This window comes from Stegodyphus dumicola, chromosome 9 (genome assembly GCF_044657685.1).
Source record: "Stegodyphus dumicola isolate Sdum_Otavi_A_Nest chromosome 9, ASM4465768v1".
Lineage (NCBI taxonomy): Eukaryota > Metazoa > Arthropoda > Arachnida > Araneae > Eresidae > Stegodyphus > Stegodyphus dumicola.
Genome location: NC_140776.1, coordinates 129,558,717 through 129,566,463, shown reverse-complemented (window position 1 = coordinate 129,566,463; position 7,747 = coordinate 129,558,717). Strand labels below are relative to the sequence as shown.

Below are 7,747 nucleotides of genomic sequence, written 5' to 3'. Positions count from 1 at the left end.
TAGGGCTATCTGCCTAAGGGGAGGGATGTCTTCGTGGAGGACTTTCTAAGGGAAACTGGCTCGTATACACGTTACACGTGGGGAAAACCACGAAAACATCTATGCAGCCAGCCCGTTCGCGGTATTCGAACCTCGGATCGCACTACCAGGGTTCAGCGACTTTACCGCTCGGCCGCTGGTGGGCCGAAGACACACTAGGAGAAATACCTTATATTACTTCTCTTTTTAAAGGCCGACTTTTTTTTAAGGGGATCCAATCACTAAATCCTGGGTGTGGATATACCTCATCCAACACCTTTTTAATTCGGGCGCCACTGTAGAGACATTAGGATTTTTTTTGGGAAGCCGTAGAGATGAAAAATTAGCAACCGCCTTCGCCGTGAATCGAACCACGGACCTCTGAAATACCGGCCCAGCGTGCAGAACTATTACACCACGAAGGCACGCTAGGAAAGCGGGAGAAATACCTCATAAGGAAATTTTTTTTTCCTCTAATTACAGGACAGAAAATGTTTTTCAATCGCGCGATCTGTTATTGATATTGAATTACAGTCGTGCGATAATTTCGCAGTAAAGATACATCTCTGATGACTATCCAAAATTCTGGAAACTTTGGTCTTATATAGAGATGGTCGTCTTATAGAAATAATGCTTAATATCAATATTTATTTATAATCTCAGAACTATTGGTCACTTTCAGAAGTGGTCGTTTGAGAGGCGATATTCTATATATTTATTTACTGATACTCTCAGATTCCAAAATTTGTTTATATTCTCAGAAATATTGGACGGAAGGTGGTCGTCCCATACATGCAAAATTTTACATTTCATTAAAAATGAATTCGGCATTATTTAACTATTTCCCTTTTAATTAATTAATTAGATAAAGAAAAAATTAGGAAATAGTACTGTTTATTACGGAATAATGTAGGAAGTTCTACAGAACTATATTCTTTCGCGTCATTGCACATTGTATCCGGCAAACTACTAGTTCCTCGTATTCTTCCGCAAATCCGTAAACATCTGTCTGATTTGAAACGAAATCCAAAATGGCTGCGCTTGAGGTTAACTTGTATGGATATTTTTTGTTGCATGAAAGGTAAGTTCAATTGCAATACTTGTATGTTTACTTTTTTTGCTTTTCGAATTTATGTCATTTTGACAGTTAAATGTTTCACAGCTTTATGAATTGTTACCATTCTGTCGTGAATTACGTGTATCTCAATGGCTGGCTGTCTTTTCAAATATCTACTTTGCCCTGCTATCCAAATGTTTATGACTGAATTTTTTTTAGTCTAGTTTATGCATTCAGTTTCAAAATAATATGTGTGATCAGATTGCTTATTATTTTATTGCAGCAATAAATTTATGTTAAATAGTTTGAACAAATGTATAAAAATAAGAGTTTGCATTGTTTTGTCCAAAATATGTATGGTTGAAACATTATCTTAATCTAGTTTGTAATTCAAGTTTTTTTGGGATTACTGTTCTGTTATTGGGACCAGAATCGGAAATGTATGAACCTGTGTTCGTAAGTATGTGCATAGATGTGTATATGTAGACACACAAACATACAAATATACAAGCATACATAAATACAATTCTGAACCTGGTCCTGATAACAGAACAGTACCTTTTTTTAATCTTTTTTGAATATTTTATAAAAGGATTAAGCATTTTTCAAACTGCATATCATTTTAAGATTCGACTTGCAGGAAGACAAAATATGGTCATTCAATCAAATGCTTATGATTGCTTTTAACATTTTCTCATAAATATTGTTTGCATATTTATTGTATTTTAGATACTTTAGTTATGTAAAGTGAACATGAGAATATTAGGAAAGCTGAAGAATATGAATAGCTACCATAATACATGTATTTTTTCATCAAGCCCATTGTTTTAGAAACTAATGCACCATTATTATATGCTGGCTTATTTTATAGTTATATGCAGTTTAATTTTATGTTCATGTTACTGTAGTATTGTCATTATAATAAAAGTATTGATAATTTTTGTTGAATCTTGCAAGTTGCCTAACATTCAGAATTATTACTACCGAATTTTACTGATAGGTTTTTTTCGAGTTGACATAATCTGTCTGATAAATAAAATAAACTGGTGTTTAAATTATATGCATTTCTCTTAATGTTTCATTGAAAGTGAGATGGAAATATAAATGCTATCCAGAAAAGTGAATTCTTTTTGCCTGAAATAACAAACTGTACTAAATGATTAATGTTTATATCATTTTAGAAATGTCAATATTAAAGTTTCTCCCCTTCTCTTCTTTGATTTTGAAATAATTTATAATAAAATAATATATGCATAAGTGTAATTAATGTAAAGTGTCATTTAATAATATAATTTATTTTTACTGATATTTTTATATTTCTTATCTGGGTTTTCTTTTGGTGTTAGAAGGAGGAAAAGACTGTAATGTTTTAATTAAGGAAATAATTAAAACATTACAGTCTTTTAAATAACACAGTTACAGTAATGTTTATTGAAGCAATCAGTACTGTGTGATTGCCAGTGATTGAATAATGTTAAAATGCATTGTTCATAAGGAAATTTGCTTATCTTTATGTTATAGATTTTATTTTGACACAAGCTGAAATTTGAATTATTGGAAGCACTTTGAAAACCCGAATTATTTCCAGAATCATTAATCAGGCCAATATATAACATATAAATTTTCATACAAAATTATTTCTTTTAGCATATTATAAAGAGCTCATTTAATTTTATTATTTGTACAAATTTTAGACAAAAGTAGCATGTAACAGTTAAAGATTTATTGAAGCCTACTTGTTACTTGTGGTAACAAAGAAGTGTGAAAGATATTGCCACATTAGCGAACATGACGATCATTGATGCTTAGTTTAGTAATTTAATAATATATTGAGAAATGCTGGGAACTTTCAGAAGTAGACATTTCGGAAATGATGGGCTTGATAAGAAATTTACATGGTTTTATTATTTATTCTTTAGTTAAGAATGGATTTTAGATGTTCATGTGAAAGAATTCTGTTTAATTATATGTGAAAGAATTGTTAAAGTTTGGCATTTAAAAAAATGAATTAATAATATGCAATTACCTTTTTATTATACATATATTACTATATATTTCTAATGCGCTATGTAAATGTCAGTGCTAAACAATTGAGATACTATTGTCAGGGCAATCTTTTCTTATACATGAAAAATTCTGATACTTTCTTATCATCTGCCCTCACAGCTTCAACTTATGCTAAAACAGCAAGAGTATGCACACGATAATAGCAAACTATGAATATGCATACCACACACATGTATTTACATGCTTTAATCTTTATTTCTGAATAGTATTCCAGTGGATGAAAAATATGTGAATATTGACCCAATGTATATATTTTTGTGTGTGTGCATCCTAAAATTTCTTGTTTCTTATAAAGTGCTTATTTGAATTACTACTTGTGAACAGAGCAGTAGATATGAACCATAAACTAACCATTTTGCCAATTTTAACAGCTTTGCAGATAGTCAGAAAGCACCAAAATTTGTAATAATGTTAAGTTTAAATGATGTTCTATACTTTTGTGTTAATTTTTCTATTCTATTAATTCTATTACTGTGTTATCAAACTTTCTGCAGGAATTTCAACTGGTTAAGATGTTATTACCATGTGGAGAAGAATTTGGTTTTCAAGCTAGAAAAAATTGCAGCTGAAGGATTTTGTAGAAGGTCAGTCAAACTGGTTTTAGTTAATTATAATTTAATTTTGGGTGAAGAATTCTCAAATTTATTTATCATAAGTGTCTAAAGGTCTTCTAAATTAAATTCTGCTTGTTTTTGAAATTTTTCATGACATTCATTCTTTGATTATTATTATTTTTTTTTTAAATTTACTAACTTATATCCAGGCACATAATGTTGCATTTAATGCCATACCTTAAATATTGTAAAATGTTAAAATAATACATTTCACTTAAAAATGTGGTTGTGACAGTAAATTTTCTGTTACATTTAATCATATCTATAAACATTGGTATACATAATTTTTCAATAATCTGTATATTATTTTGTGCATTTCTTTTACATCCAAGATCTGGCATATGACTTGCTTTTCAAACTGATAACATGGTGTAATAATGTAATCTAATGGTTAAAGTTTACTATGGAACGGGCCAAATTTAATAAATTATTCTTTGATAGAAATTTATTCATGTGTTCAGTGTGTCTCATCTCTTTAAATTGCTAAAGTAAATTTTATGTACTTGCATTTAGGAATTTTGACTGTATCAGAGTAATTTTGTTTCAGTTATTATAACATGCAAAGGAAAAAATTCATTCATAGCTCCATATTTAAAATTAGTTAATTAAAGTCCTTAATAAAGAGGGACGTTTTGTTGTTTTTAATGTCGATAGAGTTTAATTCAAAAATATGCCACATTAAGGGTTACTTTTTAACCTAATTTAAAATTTTCATTACTTTAACATGTCCAATAATTGTTATTTTAACTCCGATATTGTAATAATATCAAAATTCCTTACTTTTTGATAGGTAATCCAAATGTAAAACAAGAAAAGAAAAAATTAAAATCTAGAAGTATATTTATTTCATACCTCTAACAAATAAAAACAACACAAGCACTTTTTACTGTCTATCTGCATAGTGTGGCATGTCCCGTAAGACTGAGATTTGTATGGTCAAATCCATGTTTCAGTTAAAGGAAAATGCATGCACAGTCTTCTGATTTTCCCTTCGATTAAGGATTCTGTATATACTAGCATAAGAAATATATTAGTTAATGCAGTGTTATACATCAATATTTATAGACAATTATTGTGGCTATGTTTATTATAATTTTGTTCACTGTAATGGCTGGAGTGCCTAAACCATCATGCTGTGTAAACAAAACTCAAATCTTCATCTCTGCATACTGCTCCACTAGTGTTTAAACCACTGAAATGGTGATTATGGTAGAACATCTTTGGTAAAAATTTACTCTACTGTAACCCTTCGCGAATCGTTTCCTTTTTTTTATATCAAGATCGTCACCTGAGAGGATCGGCACCAATTTCAAGGTGGCCGCTACACAAAACCAAAATAAGAAGTCAAAGACATACACAAACTCTGTGTCCATGCACACATCGACCTATTAAAACAGAGAACTGCACAAACTGGGCATTGTGCACTGCCTTAATTTTGTCCATGTACACATTGATCTATTTTCACTTTAAGAAAATCAGAAAGTTAAAAATATCATAGTTACCAGAAAAAATTCGCCACTGTCTTAACACACAGACAACCAAAAATACACAAACAGAGAGGAATAAGTTACCCAAAATACATATTTCCTAACATAAAAACATTAAACAACAAATCTTTTAACAAAAATTAACACACAGAGACAAAAAAATAAATGAAACGTCATTTTTTTAACATACCTTTTTTTTCACATGCATATGTTTAGGCTTCCCACCACCATCCTCCAGGTAAGCAATTCAATTAAATTTTTCGTCTCTTAGTCACCTCAGACATACTCAAACGATGGTACCCACACCAAAATAATAAATAGCATGTTCAAAATACAAGACCATACCACTTCCGTGCAACCAAACACAGCAATTGAAAAGAATGGTAAGAACCAAAAACCTGGGACCATACAAAAGGTTTACTATTAAAAAAAGTAGCCCAAAACTAAATTTATCACAGCACGTTGGCAATATTTGCAGAAATAACTCCTTTTTATTGACCAAAAAAAAGTTTTTTTTTTCTCAAAGGCTACTTTTGTCAACATTATCAACATTAGGGTTACCGAAAAACTTATTTGACGCAATGGGCTTCCACATTTCACTAACAACCAATACCACTTTGCGATTTTTTTTCAGACAGAAACCAAGGTGTACCATACAGTAAAGATTAGCCTTATCTTCATTTACTACTGTTACAAGAACTTCTTTGGTAAATTTCTGCGGTTAAATTCAAAAGTTTAAAATTGCATTAACATGATCAGATTCAGAGTCATAGCTAGGGTTTTCAGCGCTCAGGGACAACTGAAGATTTCGTGCCCCCTACTGCTTGCCAAGGATGGAAAACATTTAATTCTAAAATGTTCTAACATCAGTTTGGTGCCCCTTGGATTCTGCACCCGGGGACAGATGCCCCCCTCTAGCTACGCCCCTGATCAGATTTTATTTTCTGCACATAGCTAACAATTACTTATGTGTTGTCAGATAAATGTTACCAGATGCAGTTAATTATTTTTTACTTGCCAATCTCATGAGACAAGTTTTTTTTGCTCCTGCAAGACTTTACTTTGTGTTGCAAAATAAATTCATTCTCACTCTTTTTGGACTTGCCTACACATTAAATTTAAAATAGTTTTATGAATAGGTAAGATGTGATTATCATAATTTTGTTTCTCTCTTTATCTTGGCAACTTTATATGTTGATTCAGTATCCAGGTTACCTACCAGTGGCTGATTGATAAAACTGCTCATATGTTCAGCTGGTGGTTTGAGTTTATTTTCTGACATAAAAAATTTTAAAAGGCATCCCCCATGTTTATTTTACTATAATCGAAAAATCAGATAATTGCTACTCTGTTTATAGGTACTAAATGTTAAAATATTTTAAATGCTTCCTTTAATTTGCATTCTAATAGTCATTTGTTTAAATTTAATTATGAATTATATTCACATATAGTAATTGTGAGTGTTTTTTTTTTTTTTGTTTTTTTTTTATTTTTTTTATTTTAGGTGCTGTGAAAGGCAATGACAGAGATCCAATTTATCAAGAGTTCTTATATACATAAGAATACATGGATATAAGATTGTTTTTCATGAATTCAAATAAAATGTGATATATTGGATTAATAAAAACTATTTTGAATTTTGAAAAGTGTTTTTCCTCTGTTAATCATAATATAGTGCCATAAATTTCTGAATGTGTTTATTTTTCATCTAAATAAATAGCTTTACAAAAATTTGTCATATTAATAGATATTGCATAATTTAGCATTATTATAAATATTTATTATAGCAGATTTAGCTGAACTACTTTTTTAGTCTCTTTGCAGATGAAGTCACAAAGGTAAGTGGTTAGATATTTTTCTGTATTCCCCATTAAGTAATTTTATCTGGTAAATTACCATTACTTATATACTAAAGGTGAAAGAATAAGCTTTCCTTGAAGATACAAAAATTTGCAGATATTTCAAAAAATTGGTATACGTAAAAAAGTTCTTAAATTGCCACATATGCGAAACTGAAAATGTTATATATGAAATAGTTCAGAAATATAAATATTTTCACTATTTTTTAACTATAATTCACTGCATTTGTTATATATAATCACAGTTTAAGGTAGCAGTGCTTTTCTCACTGTGATTTCTCATGTATTTTGATTCATAAATCCACGTATTTTGATTTCTCTTTTGAGACCGAATAAAAAATGAACTAAACATTCTCGTTGACATTGAGAGTTGAATAAAAGCTCACCTCAAAATAAAATGAATTAATAAATTTATGGAAAATTTTACATTGCATATATTGAGCAGAAAGAGTAAACTGAATATACTTAATGGAGTTAATAATTGGTAGATTTGATAGCAGAATAAAATGCCTTAATTGCATGGTAAACAGTAGATCTTTTGAAGTTTTTCTATGTTGTGTAAAATGCAGATTTAAATTTTTGATATTGATTGTCACATAAATGGCAATTACTGTTTTATTTTGCTCTGAAATGAATGGTTAGTAA

General features: G+C 30.0%; 1 long non-coding RNA gene across 1 annotated transcript; it reads left to right on the top strand.

The window, feature by feature from the left end:
• Positions 1 to 1,004: 1,004 nt before the first annotated feature.
• LOC146995485 (uncharacterized) lies at positions 1,005 to 6,879 on the top strand. The gene is made up of 3 exons (XR_015043096.1): positions 1,005 to 1,099; positions 3,637 to 3,726; positions 6,748 to 6,879. It is a non-coding gene; the product is annotated as an uncharacterized LOC146995485 (long non-coding RNA).
• The last annotated feature ends 868 nt before the right edge of the window (positions 6,880 to 7,747 follow it).